At 40.4% G+C, this 17,387-nt stretch overlaps 1 long non-coding RNA gene across 1 annotated transcript in view; it reads left to right on the forward strand.

Moving 5' to 3' along the window:
* The window catches only part of LOC134738612 (uncharacterized), a 47,168-nt gene that overhangs the window by 15,617 nt on the left and 14,164 nt on the right, over positions 1 to 17,387 (forward strand). Inside the window, exon 2 of the long non-coding RNA XR_010124475.1 lies at positions 3,442 to 3,491. This is a non-coding gene — a long non-coding RNA (uncharacterized LOC134738612). The remainder of the gene's footprint in view (positions 1 to 3,441; positions 3,492 to 17,387) is intronic.

Genomic DNA, 17,387 nt, shown 5'->3' on the forward strand with positions numbered 1-17,387 from the left:
CCATAAAAACCCTAGAAGAAAACCTAGGCATTACCATTCAGGACATAGGCATGGGCAAGGACTTCACGTCTAAAACACCAAAAGCAATGGCCACAAAAGCCAAAATTGACAAATGGGATCTAATTAAACTAAAGAGCTTCTGCACAGCAAAAGAAATTACCATCAGAGTGAATAGGCAACCTACAAAATGGGAGAAAATTTTCGCAACCTACTCATCTGACAAAGGGCTAATATCCAGAATCTACAATGAACTCCAACAAATTTACAAGAAAAAAACAAACAACCCCATCAAAAAGTGGGTGAAGGATATGAACAGACACTTCTCAAAAGAAGACATTTATGCAGCCAAAAGACACGTGAAAAAATGCTCATCATCACTGGCCATCAGAGAAATGCAAATCAAAAGCACAATGAGATACCATCTCACACCAGTTAGAATGGCAATCATTAAAAAGTCAGGAAACAACAGGTGCTGGAGAGGATGTGGAGAAATAGGAACACTTTTACACTGTTGATGGGACTGCAAACTAGTTCAACCCTTGTGGAAGTCAGTGTGGCGATTCCTTAGGGATCTAGAACCGGAAATACCATTTGACCCAGCCATCCCATTACTGAGTATATACCCAAAGGACTATAAATCATGCTGCTATAAAGACACATGCACACGTATGTTTATTGCGGCACTATTCGCAATAGCAAAGACTTGGAACCAACCCAAATGTCCAACAATGATAGACTGGATTAAGAAAATGTGGCACATATACACCATGGAATACTATGCAGCCATAAAAAATGATGAGTTCATGTCCTTTGTAGGGACATGGATGAAATTGGAAATCATCATTCTCAGTAAACTATCACAAGAACAAAAAATCAAACACTGCATGTTCTCACTCATAGGTGGGAACTGAACAATGAGAACAGGTGGACACAGGAAGGGGAACATCACACTCTGGGGACTGTTGTGGGGTGGGGGGATGGGGGAGGGATAGCATTAGGAGATATACCTAATGCTAAATAACGAGTTAATGGGTGCAGCACACCAGCATGACACATGTATACATATGTAACTAACCTGCACATTGTGCACAGGTACCCTAAAACTGAAAGTATAATAATAATAATAAAAAAAAAGTTTATGAGAACAAATGCATCCAGGTCTTTTTACCTTCCTATCTACTTCCCAGGCCTTTATTCAATTTATTTCTTCCTCCTGGATTTTTCTCTATTATTTAATCTCATCTTCAAAGCCCTTCTTTCATAACTTTTATACCAGTTGAGAACTTTCTCTATGGTGAGAAGGTGAATTGGTAAGAAGGAAATCTAAGGAGATAACTGGTGAAGTAACAGACAAAACCTGGTAGAAAATAGAAACAACAGTTCCTCAAATATTTTGAAATATCTAGTCTTCTGTTTGGTACTATTGCACTCGGAGGAGAGTTGCAGCTAACTTTTATGTTAATTGAATTATAAAGCATTTTACATTTCATTAGTGTCTAACTAGATTGTGGGTTCCTCAATGGCAAAGAACTGGCATTAAATATGAATTATATCCAGGGCTCCTATAGATCACCAGATAACTGGATATATAAACATCAACAAATAATTAACTACAAGTCAGTTAGGACTGACCACTGGTTAGTTTTAGTTAGGAGGAGAATCATATTAATACACAATTGATATAACAATATTAGCTTTAGTTTATTAGCTTTAGTTAGGAGGGGAATCATATTAATGTGCAATTGAAAAAACAATCTTTCAATATAGGGCTAAGGCTTTTGCTTTGCCTGTAGATCTACTGACTGGAATGGCCAGTTGACTATTTCTCTCTTTTTAATTCTTTTTCTCTTTAATTTTTAAATTTTATTTTATCATGGTAAGAACCCTTAACATGGGATTTACCCTCTTAACAAAATTCTAAATGTACAATACAGTATTGCTGTATATTCCTGTATAGAGATAATGTCTTACAGCAGGTCTCTAAACTTCTTCATCTTGCATAACTGAGACTTTATGCTCATTGATTAGCAACTCACAATTTCCTGCTTCCCTTAACCCCTGACAACCACCATTCCACTCTCTGATTCTATGAGTCTATTTTAGATACCTCATATAAGTGGAATTATGCAGCCTTTGTCCTTCTGTGATGGGCTTATTTCACTTAGCTTAATATCCTCAAGGTTCATCCATGCTGTTGCATATTGCAGGGTTTCTTTTTCTGACGGCTGAATATCAGTCAGCTCTCTTGAGTGATTGTACCCATAACCTTTACAATTTTAAGGTTCTTTAAAGTGAAGCAAGCTATAAAGGCACTTGGAGGGAATTTGAATGTTTAGGCTCTTAGATTTTTATAATTTTCCTCCAATGTTTTACCATGGTCTTTTTCATGACTAATTTGACAAGTGTCTTTTACCAAGTTGACTTTAATTACTGGTCTTGATACAGTGGTATTAACTATTTGTATTGAGATAGTTGTATGAACTTTATCATATAAATACAAATGTCTTTATAAAAACTCATGTTTTATCGTTTCTCAGCCTTTTGGCTAAGATCAAGTGTAAAAACTCACATTTTATTAGCTTACATGATATTTCATTCAATCTTATTACATTAAAATATACAACAAAGGACTATGAGGACAAATACAACTGACTTTTGCTTAGCATATCACTGTACTGCTGGGAGATAAGATTCTGGCATGCTGAACACTAACCCAACAGCACTAAACACCCTCTATTCTGTAGGCATAACTTTAAATTTTTTTACAAAATGAAAGGAAGCTATTGGATATTCTATCAGATCATTAGGTGAAGGTTCAGGTAAGAGAGTATGTACACGACTATTGGTTGGATTCAAGTAGCGCTTATTGGGTTCTTTACAATAGTAATATTTTCTCACCCATGTATATGTTCAGTGCAATTTCCAAGGTGCATTTTCTTATATTATCATATAAGAATCCCTATGAATAAAACTTTTTTCCCTTTTGACAGATGAGGAATATAATTTTCTGAAAGGTTAAAGTGACATCCCTAAGATCATGCAGCTTGAAAATAACAGAGTGGAGTCTAGAAACCTGTTCTGGTCTGACCTCAAGTCCAGGGCTCTTTCTGCTCCCCTAGTACTTCCTCTCTATACCAGGCAGTTGGCTAAATGAGCCTTAAAGACCTGTTCAGTTCTAGCATGCTCTGATTCTATGATATATTAGCAATATCCTATATACATCATCCATTGTATTGCTAGGAGTTAGCTGTGCCTTCATATCTCTGTGGCCACTGGCAAGATATGGAAAAGAGGAGATTAAGTGGAGGGGCCAATTGCTTTCAGATTGGTTGGGTAAATGTTTCACAACATCTTTGGGTTTGTCCCTCTCTCCTTTGATGAATGGCTCTCGCCTCTTTTTGACATATTGATCTTGAGTGCTGGGTATTTTTCTCTTACCAGATTTGCTGCCAGTTTTCCATCCATCCCCCGGGGCTGAGATGAGGTGAGAGGTAAGTTGTTTGTAAGTATGACTTGACTGAGCAGTGCAACCAGGCTGAACGTTTAGAAAGCCCTTCTGTACTTGGAGCCTGCTTTCATGTCTTGAAAATCCTGATTTATTTCAGGACAGGGAAAATCTGAGCTGGCATGCAAAGTGGAAATTAAAATCTTAAAACTATGTATGAAAATTGAATATTCCAAATGGCCTGGTTTAAACATCACTCCGCATCGTTGATCAAATGTAAAAGTTCTTGAAATGAAACAGGGATTTATGACTAGGTATAGGACTGGAGAAAGGCTTGACGAATATTTATGGGTAACTTCAAGGAATTCCACTCACTGCACTTTAGTCTGATTTTTGTACCCTCAAGCCTCTGCTTTGGATTTCAAGCCTGCAAATGCTTATAAATTTAAAAATATTTTGGTTTGGCTGTATTCTTTTAACTTCTGAATTTTGTCAAGGAGTGGAAGAGAGACTATATATATTTATTTCCACACATTTATCACACTGCATATAAGTATATGCATATATTTTTCTTTAGATTTATGTCTGTGACTTTGAGAAGAGAAACCTTGCTTTAATTGTCTCTGCACAACCTGACCTAATATAGTGCCTGGAAAATAGGAGACCCCTATACGTGCTCTACTGACTCATATTTGTTAGTTACATTTGTTGAACACCTCCTTGTGCTAGGCCCTGTGCAAATTACCGTGGGATGTACAGAGACAAATGGAGAGAGCAGGAATTTAAAAAATGACCTTAACTTTAAAACGTAAAGGAATAAAATTTTAAAATGCAAAGCATAAAACCATCCAGCCTTACAAATCAATTCCTTTTTTGTAAGCTTCAGTCAACAGCCCTGCAGGTGAGCAAATGTTGATCATTTCATATACATATCTTAGGTTTGTAAGGAAGAGGCAGGGATGTCTATTTGAATTTTATTCTCCCTTTGGCTGGAGATGAATAAGATTTACACATACAACCTTTGTTGTTGGACAGGTTGGTGACAGTGGTGTAAGCGTCATCAACGAAATCCAAGACACGGTTTTAGGTACTTCCACATAAATTATCTCAAAAGTTCTGTAAGATTGGGAATTTTACTTATTTATTCATTTATTTATTTTTATTTTTATTTTTATTTATTTTTTTTTTTCTTTTTTTTTCTTTTATTGTAATTATTATTATTATTATTATTATTATTATACTTTAGGTTTTATGGTACATGTGCCCAATGTGCAGTAAGTTACATATGTATACATGTGCCATGCTGGTGCACTGCACCCACCAACTCGTCATCTAGCATTAGGTATATCTCCCAATGCTATCCCTCCCCCCTCCCCTCACCCCACAACAGTCCCTGAAGTGTGATGTTCCCCTTCCTGTGTCCATGTGTTCTCATTGTTCAATTCCCACCTATGAGTGAGAATATGCGGTGTTTGGTTTTTTGTTCTTGCGATAGTTTACTGAGAATGATGATTTCCAATTTCATCCATGTCCCTACAAAGGACATGAACTCATCATTTCTTATGGCTGCATAGTATTCCATGGTGTAGATGTGCCACATTTTCTTAATCCAGTCTATCATTGTTGGACATTTGGGTTGGTTCCAAGTCTTTGCTATTGTGAATAATGCCGCAATAAACATACGTGTGCATGTGTCTTTATAGCAGCATGATTTATAGTCCTTTGGGTATATACCCAGTAATGGGATGGCTGGGTCAAATGGAATTTCTAGTTCTAGATCCCTGAGGAATCGCCACACTGACTTCCACAATGGTTGAACTAGTTTACAGTCCCACCAACAGTGTAAAAGTGTTCCTATTTCTCCACATCCTCTCCAGCACCTGTTGTTTCCTGACTTTTTAATGATCGCCATTCTAACTGGTGTGAGATGGTATCTCATTGTGGTTTTTATTTGCATTTCTCTGATGGCCAGTGATGGTGAGCATTTTTTCATGTGTCTTTTGGCTGCATAAATGTCTTCTTTTGAGAAGTGTCTGTTCATGTCCTTCGCCCACTTTTTGATGGGGTTGTTTGTTTTTTTCTTGTAAATTTGTTGGAGTTCATTGTAGATTCTGGATATTAGCCCTTTGTCAGATGAGTAGGTTGCGAAAATTTTCTCCCATTTTGTAGGTTGCCTGTTCACTCTGATGGTAGTTTCCTTTGCTGTGCAGAAGCTCTTTAGTTTAATTAGATCCCATTTGTCAATTTTGGCTTTTGTTGCCATTGCTTTTGGTGTTTTAGACATGAAGTCCTTGCCCATGCCTATGTCCTGAATGATATTGCCTAGGTTTTCTTCTAGGGTTTTTATGGTTTTAGGTCTAACATTTAAGTCTTTAATCCATCTTGAATTGATTTTTGTATAAGGTGTAAGGAAGGGATCCAGTTTCAGCTTTCTACATATGGCTAGCCAGTTTTCCCAGCACCATTTATTAAATAGGGAATCCTTTCCCCATTTCTTGTTTTTCTCAGGTTTGTCAAAGATCAGATGGTTGTAGATATGTGGCATTATTTCTGACGGCTCTGTTCTGTTCCATTGATCTATATCTCTGTTTTGGTACCAGTACCATGCTGTTTTGGTTACTGTAGCCTTGTAGTATAGTTTGAAGTCAGGTAGCGTGATGCCTCCAGCTTTGTTCTTTTGGCTTAGGATTGACTTGGCGATGCGGGCTCTTTTTTGGTTCCATATGAACTTTAAAGTAGTTTTTTCCAATTCTGTGAAGAAAGTCATTGGTAGCTTGATGGGGATGGCATTGAATCTGTAAATTACCTTGGGAAGGATGGCCATTTTCATGATATTGATTCTTCCTACCCATGAGCATGGAATGTTCTTCCATTTGTTTGTATCCTCTTTTATTTCCTTGAGCAGTGGTTTGTAGTTCTCCTTGAAGAGGTCTTTCACATCCCTTGTAAGTTGGATTCCTAGGTATTTTATTCTCTTTGAAGCAATTGTGAATGGGAGTTCACTCATGATTTGGCTCTCTGTTTGTCTGTTATTGATGTATAAGAATGCTTGTGATTTTTGCACATTGATTTTGTATCCTGAGACTTTGCTGAAGTTGCTTATCAGCTTAAGGAGATTTTGGGCTGAGACAATGGGGTTTTCTAGATATACTATCATGTCATCTGCAAACAGGGACAATTTGACTTCCTCTTTTCCTAATTGAATACCCTTGATTTCCTTCTCCTGCCTAATTGCCCTGGCCAGAACTTCCAACACTATGTTGAATAGAAGTGGCGAGAGAGGGCATCCCTGTCTTGTGCCAGTTTTCAAAGGGAATGCTTTCAGTTTTTGCCCATTCAGTATGATATTGGCTGTGGGTTTGTCATAAATAGCTCTTATTATTTTGAGATACGTCCCATCAATTCCTAATTTATTGAGAGTTTTTAGCATGAAGGGTTGTTGAATTTTGTCAAAGGCCTTTTCTGCATCTATTGAGATAATCATGTGGTTTTTGTCTTTGGTTCTGTTTATATGCTGGATTACATTTATTGATTTGCGTATATTGAACCAGCCTTGCATCCCAGGGATGAAGCCCACTTGATCATGGTGGATAAGCTTTTTGATGTGCTGCTGGATTCTGTTTGCCAGTATTTTATTGAGGATTTTTGCATCAATGTTCATCAAGGATATTGGTCTAAAATTCTCTTTTTTGGTTGTGTCTCTGCCAGGCTTTGGTATCAGGATGATGCTGGCCTCATAAAATGAGTTAGGGAGGATTCCCTCTTTTTCTATTGATTGGAATAGTTTCAGAAGGAATGGTACCAGCTCCTCCTTGTACCTCTGGTAGAATTCGGCTGTGAACCCATCTGGTCCTGGACTTTTTTTGGTTGGTAAGCTATTGATTATTGCCATAATTTCAGCTCCTGTTATTGGTCTATTCAGAGATTGAACTTCTTCTTGGTTTAGTCTTGGGAGGGTGTATGTGTTGAGGAATTTATCCATTTCTTCTAGATTTTCTAGTTTATTTGCATAGAGGTGTTTGTAATATTCTCTGATGGTAGTTTGTATTTCTGTGGGATCGGTGGTGATATCCCCTTTATCATTTTTTATTGCATCTATTTGATTCTTCTCTCTTTTTTTCTTTATTAATCTTGCTAGCGGTCTATCAATTTTGTTGATCCTTTCAAAAAACCAGCTCCTGGATTCATTTATTTTTTGAAGGGTTTTTTGTGTCTCTATTTCCTTCAGTTCTGCTCTGATTTTAGTTATTTCTTGCCTTCTGCTAGCTTTTGAATGTGTTTGCTCTTGCTTTTCTAGTTCTTTTAATTGTGATGTTAGGGTGTCAATTTTGGATCTTTCCTGCTTTCTCTTGTGGGCATTTAGTGCTATAAATTTCCCTCTACACACTGCTTTGAATGCATCCCAGAGATTCTGGTATGTTGTGTCTTGGTTCTCGTTGGTTTCAAAGAACATCTTTATTTCTGCCTTCATTTCGTTATGTACCCAGTAGTCATTCAGGAGCAGGTTGTTCAGTTTCCACGTAGTTGAGCGGTTTTGAGTGAGATTCTTAATCCTGAGTTCTAGCTTGATTGCACTGTGATCTGAGAGACAGTTTGTTACAATTTCTGTTCTTTTACATTTATTGAGGAGAGCTTTACTTCCAAGGATATGGTCAATTTTGGAATAGGTGTGGTGTGGTGCTGAAAAAAATGTATATTCTGTTGATTTGGGGTGGAGAGTTCTGTAGATGTCTATTAGGTCTGCTTGGTGCAGAGCTGAGTTCAATTCCTGGGTATCCTTGCTGACTTTCTGTCTCGTTGATCTGTCTAATGTTGACAGTGGGGTGTTAAAGTCTCCCATTATTAATGTGTGGGAGTCTAAGTCTCTTTGTAGGTCACTCAGGACTTGCTTTATGAATCTGGGTGCTCCTGTATTGGGTGCATATATATTTAGGATAGTTAGCTCTTCTTGTTGAATTAATCCCTTTACCATTATGTAATGGCCTTCTTTGTCTCTTTTGATCTTTGTTGGTTTAAAGTCTGTTTTATCAGAGACTAGGATTGCAACCCCTGCCTTTTTTTGTTTTCCATTTGCTTGGTAGATCTTCCTCCATCCTTTTATTTGGAGCCTATGTGTGTCTCTGCACGTGAGATGGGTTTCCTGAATACAGCACACTGATGGGTCTTGAGTCTTTATCCAATTTGCCAGTCTGTGTCTTTTAATTGGACCATTTAGTCCATTTACATTTAAAGTTAATATTGTTATGTGTGAATTTGATCCTGTCATTATGATGTTAGCTCGATGTTTTGCTCGTTAGTTGATGCAGTCTCTTCTTAGTCTCAATGGTCTTTACATTTCGGTATGATTTTGCAGTGGCTGGTACCGGTTGTGCCTTTCCATGTTTAGCGCTTCCTTCAAGAGCTCTTTTAGGGCAGGCCTGGTGGTGACAAAATCTCTCAGCATTTGCTTGTCTGTAAAGTATTTTATTTCTCCTTCACTTATGAAGCTTAGTTTGGCAGGATATGAAATTCTGGGTTGAAAATTCTTTTCTTTAAGAATGTTGAATATTGGCCCCCACTCTCTTCTGGCTTGTAGGGTTTCTGCCGAGAGATCCGCTGTTAGTCTGATGGGCTTCCCTTTGATGGTAACCCGTCCTTTCTCTCTGGCTGCCCTTAACATTTTTTCCTTCATTTCAACTTTGGTGAATCTGACAATTATGTGTCTTGGAGTTGCTCTTCTCGAAGAATATCTTTGTGGCGTTCTCTGTATTTCCTGAATCTGAATGTTGGCCTGCCTTGCTAGATTGGGGAAGTTCTCCTGGATAATATCCTGCAGAGTGTTTTCCAACTTGTTTCCATTCTCCCCATCACTTTCAGGTACACCAATCAGACGTAGATTTGGTCTTTTCACATAGTCCCACATTTCTTGGAGGCTTTGCTCGTTTCTTTTTATTCTTTTTTCTCTAAACTTCCCTTCTCGCTTCATTTCATTCATTTCATCTTCCAGGGCTGATACCCTTTCTTCCATTTGATCGCATCGGCTCCTGAGGCTTCTGCATTCTTCACGTAGTTCTCGAGCCTTGGTTTTCAGCTCCATCAGCTCCTTTAAGCACTTCTCTGTATTGGTTATTCTAGTTATACATTCTTCTAAATTTTTTTCAAAGTTTTCAACTTCTTTGCCTTTGGATTGAATATCCTCCCGTAGCTCGGAGTAATTTGATCGTCTGAAGCCTTCTTCTCTCAGCTCGTCAAAGTCATTCTCCGTCCAGCTTTGTTCCATTGCTGGTGAGGAACTGCGTTCCTTTGGAGGAGGAGAGGTACTCTGGTTTTTAGAGTTTCCAGTTTTTCTGCTCTGTTTTTTCCCCATCTTTGTGGTTTTATCTACTTTTGGTCTTTGATGATGGTGATGTACAGATGGGTTTTTGGTGTGGATGTCCTTTCTGTTAGTTTTCCTTCTAACAGACAGAACCCTCAGCTGCAGGTCTGTTGGAGTACCTGGCCGGCCGTGTGAGGTGTCAGTCTGCCCCTGCTGGGGGGTGCCTCCCAGTTAGGCTGCTCGGGGGTCAGGGGTCAGGGACCCACTTGAGGAGGCAGTCAGCCCGTTCTCAGATCTCCAGCTGCGTGCTGGGAGAACCACTGCTCTCCTCACAGCTGTCAGACAGGGACATTTAAGTCTGCAGAGGTTACTGCTGTCTTTTTGTTTGTCTGTGCCCTGCCCCCAGAGGTGGAGCCTACAGAGGCAGGCAGGCCTCCTTGAGCTGTGGTGGGCTCCACCCAGTTCAAGCTTCCAGGCTGCTTTGTTTACCTAAGCGAGCCTGGGCAATGGCGGGCGCCCCTCCCCCAGCCTCGCTGCCGACTTGCTGTTTGATCTCAGACTGCTGTGCTAGCAATCAGCGAGACTCCGTGGGCGTAGGACCCTCTGAGCCAGGTGCGGGCTATACTCTCCTGGGGCACCGTTTCCTAAGCCCGTCGGAAAAGCACAGTATTCGGGTGGGAGTGGCCCGATTTTCCAGGTGCCGTCTGTTACCTCTGGAAGGGGAACTCCCTGACCCCTTGCGCTTCCCGAGTGAGGCAATGCCTCGCCCCTGCTTCGGCTGGCGCACGGTGCGCTCACCCACTGACCTGCGCCCACTGTCTGGCACTCCCTAGTGAGATGAACAGGGTACCTCAGATGGAAATGCAGAAATCACCCGTCTTCTGCGTCGCTCGCGCTGGGAGCTGTAGACCGGAGCTGTTCCTATTCGGCCATCTTGGCTCCTCCCCCCCTCATTTATTTATTTTTAGATGGGATCTTGCTCTGTTGGCCAGGCTGGAGTGCAGTGGCATAATCTTGGCTCACTGCAACCTCCACCTCCTGGGTTCAAGCAATTCTCTGCCTCAGCCTCCTGAGTAGCTGGGATGAGAGGCAGCTGCCACCACGCCTGGCTAAATTTTGTGTTTTTAGTAGACGGGGTTTTACTATCTTGGCCAGCCTGGTCTTGAACTCCTGACCTCGCGATTCACCCCCCCCCCACCCTTTGCCCTCCCAAAGTGCTGGAATTACAGGTGTGAGCCACTGCGCCCAGCCAGGAATTTTCTTATATATTTTTTAAATGCTGTTCCTCTTCCTGAAATACTTACCTTCTACCTTCCATCTGTTAAACACTCTGTCTTTCAGGTGACAGCTCCAGGGGTGCCCCTTGTATGATGCCTCCTCTTCTAACTGCATGCTGGTTCATAGTCTCCTTCCTTTCTACTCATGTAATGCTTTGCATATTCCTCAAGCATGGCACATATGCATCTGCATGGCAAATAGTCTTTTCTGAAGGTTGGACTGTGAGCTCCTCAAAGCAGCTTACTCGTTCACAGTAAATACCATTCTTCCATGCAAGTGCTCAAACTGGGGCTCTGGGAGCTTTTCCTGCCACCTTTCCAACCTTGCTACTACTCATGCAATGAGTCATCAGGTTCTTTGCATTTTACCCCTAAATACAAATTGAAGCCTCCAACTCTTTCCACTGTGGCCATTTAGTTCACGTCAACCTTGTGTCTCTTCAGAGAGCTCCTGGCTGGCCCCACTATTTTAACTCTCCTAAAACTCTCTCTTTTTTCCCTGCTTAAAACTCTTCTGCAAATCCCCATTACAGCTAAAATAAAATCCACAGATCTTAACATCCCCTACAGATCCCTGCATGATCTGGTTCCTTCCTGCCTATCCAGCTGTATCTTGGACCTCAGCTCCCTGACCTCCAAACGCATTGGCATCTTCTTTGTCAAGTGCATTTGTACATCACATTTCTTCTGCCTAGAATGTTCTCTGTCCCACTCTTCACATAGCTAGCTCCTGCTATCTTCAGATCTTAGCTCAAATGCCACAATCACAAGTGGGCTTTACTGGACCCGTGAGATTTTCTTCAGAGGAGTTTATTTTTTTCTTTATAGTATCTATCAGAATTTTTATTTACTTATCTATTTATTTTTGCTTAAAGTCTGTCTTCTTCCCTGGAATGTAAGACCCATTGGGAGAGAGATGCATCAGTCATTGTTTTTTTTTTTCATATATATATATACTATATATATATACACACACACATATATATATATACACATATATATAGAGTACTAACTTAGTACTCTATATATATACATATATGTGTACATATATGTATATATATATATAGTACTAAGTTAGTGCCTGAGAGTACAGGAGACATTTACTAAGTATTTATTAAAAAATTAAATAAAGCAATGGATAAAAATAAAATTCTTCAAGCATGACTATCACACCACTGCTATTGAATGGACCCCTTATTTGTATTTAGTGTGTTTCTCCCTAGTAGAGGTAATTAAAATATATATTTAGTTTTTGTTTTTTTCTCCTATAGATAGGTCATATATGAATATATCATATATATCACACATATATATGATATATATATCTCATATGTATGAGATATATATATTATATATATATGAGATATATATAATATATATATATATATACTTTCTGTATATGGGCAGACTTTTACTCTGTTGCCCAGGCTGGAGTGCAATGGCGTGATCTCGGGTCACTGGAACCTCCACTTTCTGGATTCAAGCGATTCTTCTGCCTCAGCTTCCTGAGTATCTGGAACTACAGGCGCCCACCACCATGCCCGGATAATTTTTGTATTTTTAGTAGAAATGGGGTTTCACCATATTGGCCAAGCTGGTCTCAAACTCCTGACCTCCAGTGATCCACCTGCCTTGGCCTCCCAAAGTGCTAGGATTACAGGCGTGAGCCACCGTGCCCAGCCTATATTTTTATAGGTTGTGAATATCCTTTTATTCTCACCTTTCCCTCACCTAACAGTAACTGTAAGGTGCTAATTGGCCCACCTATGAGCACCTAAAACGCTCCATCTGAAAATGCCCACCTCCTGCCCATGCACCTGTAAGTTGTCCATCCCTGCACTCTCTGGCCTCCCACCCTCTAGGGGAGGCCTGCTTCCTTCACTTTGGTGAGAGCTGCTGAGCAAGCCATTGTAGCCCCATTTTATATACAAGGAAACTGAGGCAAGCATACAGTGAAACAATTTGGCTGAGCTAGAACAGAGTCTCAGGACTACCTGTCAAAGAAGATAAATGGACTAGTCAAGGGAAGTTAGGGAGGAATTCAAACCACATGCCTGGCCTAGGCTGACAGTGAGGCTTAATGCAGGTAACCACACTTCACATCTTGTGCCAGGTTTGAAGTGCTCTGGTGATCTGCAAAGAGAGCCTCAACACAGCCAACTCACTGCCAGAAAAGAAATTCTCACTCAGAATATTTGCCAAACAACATTTTTATTTGAAAGAAACCAAGCCAAATAAAAACACATAGTATTTTCTTCTCATGCCTTTCCTTGCCTGGGATATTTATTTATTTACTTTTCTTTCATCCTCCTGACCACCTCTGACATTGTTTTTATTTTGAGGAGATTTAAAAATAACTTCCCTGTACTCATTCATCTTGCTGTCCTGAGATAGAGGGAATTTTCACATTTTCCAGCCAGTTTTAATGTAGCAGAAACAATCAGAGGTGCTGCTGTGACTTTTTGGTGTATTAGAAAAGGGGAGGGCTGGGGCAGGTGGGCTTGGCCAATAAAATACAGCTGGGGAACAGGAAACTGCAGAGAGATTTCCCAGACTTGCCCTGTGCTGGAGCCCCATTGTGCTCTCCTGTGAAGCTGCACCAGGCCTCTGGGCTGAATTCCCACCTGGGCTTGAGAGGGCCCTCCCATGTTGGTCCTTCTTGCTCCCTAGTGCAAGACTTCCTTTGCCCACAACGACACTGCCTCCCATGTATAGGACAGTGCTATCGCTGTGACTTATTTCTGCATCTTGATTGCTGAGATCACTGATCAGGCTTGTGAGAAAACAGCATCAAATCTGAAGAGTTGTGTCCTCCCCGCACCACTCCCCGCGCCCCCACCATTATTTGCTCACCTTTGAAGGTAATCCAGAATAGGAGTCCCTCTGAAGCAAACAGAACATCCATCAAAGACCCTAAAGAACATAAGGTAATTGGCCGGGTGCGGTGGGTCACATCTGTAATCCCAGCTCTTTGGGAGGCCGAGGCGGGTGGATCACGAGGTCAGGAGTTTGAGACCAGCTTGGCTAACATGGTGAAACCCCATCTCTACTAAAAATACAAAAATTAACTGGGCATGGAGGCATGCACCTGTAATCCCAGATACTCAGGAGGCTGAGGCAGGAGAGTCGCTGGAACCCAGGAGGTGGAGGTTGCAGTGAGCCGAGATTGCGCCATTGCACTCCAGCCTGGGTGACAGGGCGAGACTCCATCTCAAAAAAAAAAAAAAAAACAAAAAAAAAAACAGGAAAGAAAAAAAGGAACATAAAGTAATTTATTACAGCTTGATTTCTGTTTATTTCATTGTTCCAAGCATGATTCCCTCCACTCCATCTGCAACCTGATGTCCAGATCATCTTCCCAGTCATCCTCCCTGAAAGGCATTTCTCAGAATGTCATACAAGCTACTTCCATGGTTTTTCTGTGGGCCTTTGCTTATTGCTGTTTCCTTGCCCTTGAATGGCCTTCCCCAGGGTTTTTGTGTTACTGCCCATTCCTCTAGGCTCAATTCAAATTAAACCTCCTCCACCATAAAGCCTTCTTGGAGGAAATGAAGTGTAAAAGCCCATGCTCTAGAACTGGGATTACCTGGAGATAGTCATTATTATTATAATTATTATATACATGTTCATGGTGATGATGATGGTGGAGGTGAATTCCAAGTTATTCACTTGCTAGCTGTACAACTTAGAGGTATTTGCTTAGTCATTGTCTCAGTTGCCGTATCTGTAAAGTGGGAATAATATTTATGTCTATTTCATAGGACTTTTGAGAATCCTTACTGTGTTAAAAGATGTGAAGTAGTTAGATTAGTTAAGTGCTCAATATCATCTTCTCTATAAAATCAAGCTGATTTGGACTTCCATAATAATTCTTACAGCCTTCATGCATTTCTTAAATACATACTTTTCAAGGTTACATGTGCTAGGCACTCTGCTAGGTACTCTGTGAGGAAGATAATCACAGTGTAGGATGCCATGTTTATAGTATTGTATGTTTGACTCCTGTCCTTGTTCTCAGGCCGCAAAGACTGTCTATGAAGATAGGCAATTCCATTCATTCTGAAGTCCTCACATAGTAGTTATTCAGTGAATGTACCCTGGGTTGAGTTAAATTTTTCTATGGATTAAAGATCTTTCATAGAGATGGGCCCTGAAGGAGCCATATTTTACCAACTGATCATCCCTCATCTCATAGGAGAGGTGTATGTGTTTAATGGCATTACTTACTTTGAATAGAGACATATATCACTTAAAGATAACATCAGATATCACATGAAACTCAAAGATTCTGTAAAAGAATAGCACATCAATAACACAACTACTAACACCACTATCACCATCACTATTGCTATCACCATCACCACCATCATTGTCACCCTCACAACCATCACCAACATATACACCAACACCACCATCATTACAACACTACCACCCCCCCCACTACCATCATCACAACTATCATCATTATATATACCATTATCACCATCACCACCATCATTATCACTACCACCACCCCCACTACCATCATCACAACTACCACCATTATGTATACCATTATCACCATCACCACCATCATTATCACTACCACCACCCCCACTACCATCATCACAACTATCACCATTATATATACCATTATCACCATCACCACAATCATTATCACTACCGCCACCCCCACTACCATCATCACAACTATCACCATTATATATGCCATTATCAACATCACCACCATCATTATCACTACCACCACCCCCATTACCATCATCACAACTATCACCATTATATATGCCATTATCACCATCACCACCGTCAAGACACCACTAACAACACCCCCACTACCATCATCACAACTATCACCATTAAATATACCATTATCACCATCACCACCATCATTATCACTACGACCACCCCCACTACCATCATCACAACTATCACAATTATATATGCCATTATCACCATCACCACCGTCATTATCACTAACACCACCCCCACTACCATCATCACAACTATCACCAGTATATATAGCATTATCACCATCACCACCATCATTACACCACTACCAACACCCTCACTATCATCATCACAACTATCACCATTATATATACCATTATCACCATCACCACCATCATTATCACTACGAACACCCCCACAAACATCATCACAACTATCACAATAATATATGCCATTATCACCATCACCACCGTCATTATCACTAACACCACCCCCACTATCATCATCACAACTATCACCAGTATATATACCATTATCACCAACACCACCATCATTACACCACTACCACCACCCCCACTATCATCATCACAACTATCACCATTATATATACCATTATCACCATCACCACCATCATTATCACTAACACCACCCCCACTAACATCATCACAACTATCACCATTATATATACCATTATCACCATCACCACCATCATTATCAATAACACCACCCCCACTACCATCATCACAAGAATCACCATTATATACACGATTATCACCATCACCACCATCATAAGACCACTACCACCAACCCCACTACCGTCATCACAATTATCACCATTATATATACCATTATCACCATCACCACCATCATTATCACTAATACCACCCAACTACCATCATCACAACTATCACCATTATATATACCATTATCACCATCACCACCATCATTATCACTACCACCATCCCCAATACCATCATCACAACTATCACCATTATATATACAATTATCACCATCACCACCATCATTATCACTACCACCACCACCACTACCATCATCACAACTATCACCATTATATATACAATTATCACCATCACCACCATCATTATCACTACCACCAACCCCACTACCATCATCACAACTATCACCATTATGTATACCATGATCACCATCAACACCATCATGATCACTACCAGGACCCCCACTACCATCATCACAACTATCACCATTATATATACCATTATCACCATTACCACCATCATTATCACTACCACCAGCCCCATTACCATCATCACAACTATCACCATTAAACATACCATTATCACCATCACCACCATCATTATCACTACCACCAGCCCCACTACCATCATCACAACTATCACCATTAAACATACCATTATCACCATCACCACCATCATTATCACTACTACTACCCACACTACCATCATCGCAACTATCACCAGTATATATAACATTATCACCATCACCACCATCATTACACGACTACCACCACCCCCACTATCATCATCACAGCTATCACAATTATATATACCATTATCACCATCACCACCATCATTATCACTACCACCACCGCCACTACCATCAGAAATGTCACCATTATATATGCCATTATCACCATCACCAC

This window comes from Pongo pygmaeus, chromosome 1 (genome assembly GCF_028885625.2).
Source record: "Pongo pygmaeus isolate AG05252 chromosome 1, NHGRI_mPonPyg2-v2.0_pri, whole genome shotgun sequence".
Lineage (NCBI taxonomy): Eukaryota > Metazoa > Chordata > Mammalia > Primates > Hominidae > Pongo > Pongo pygmaeus.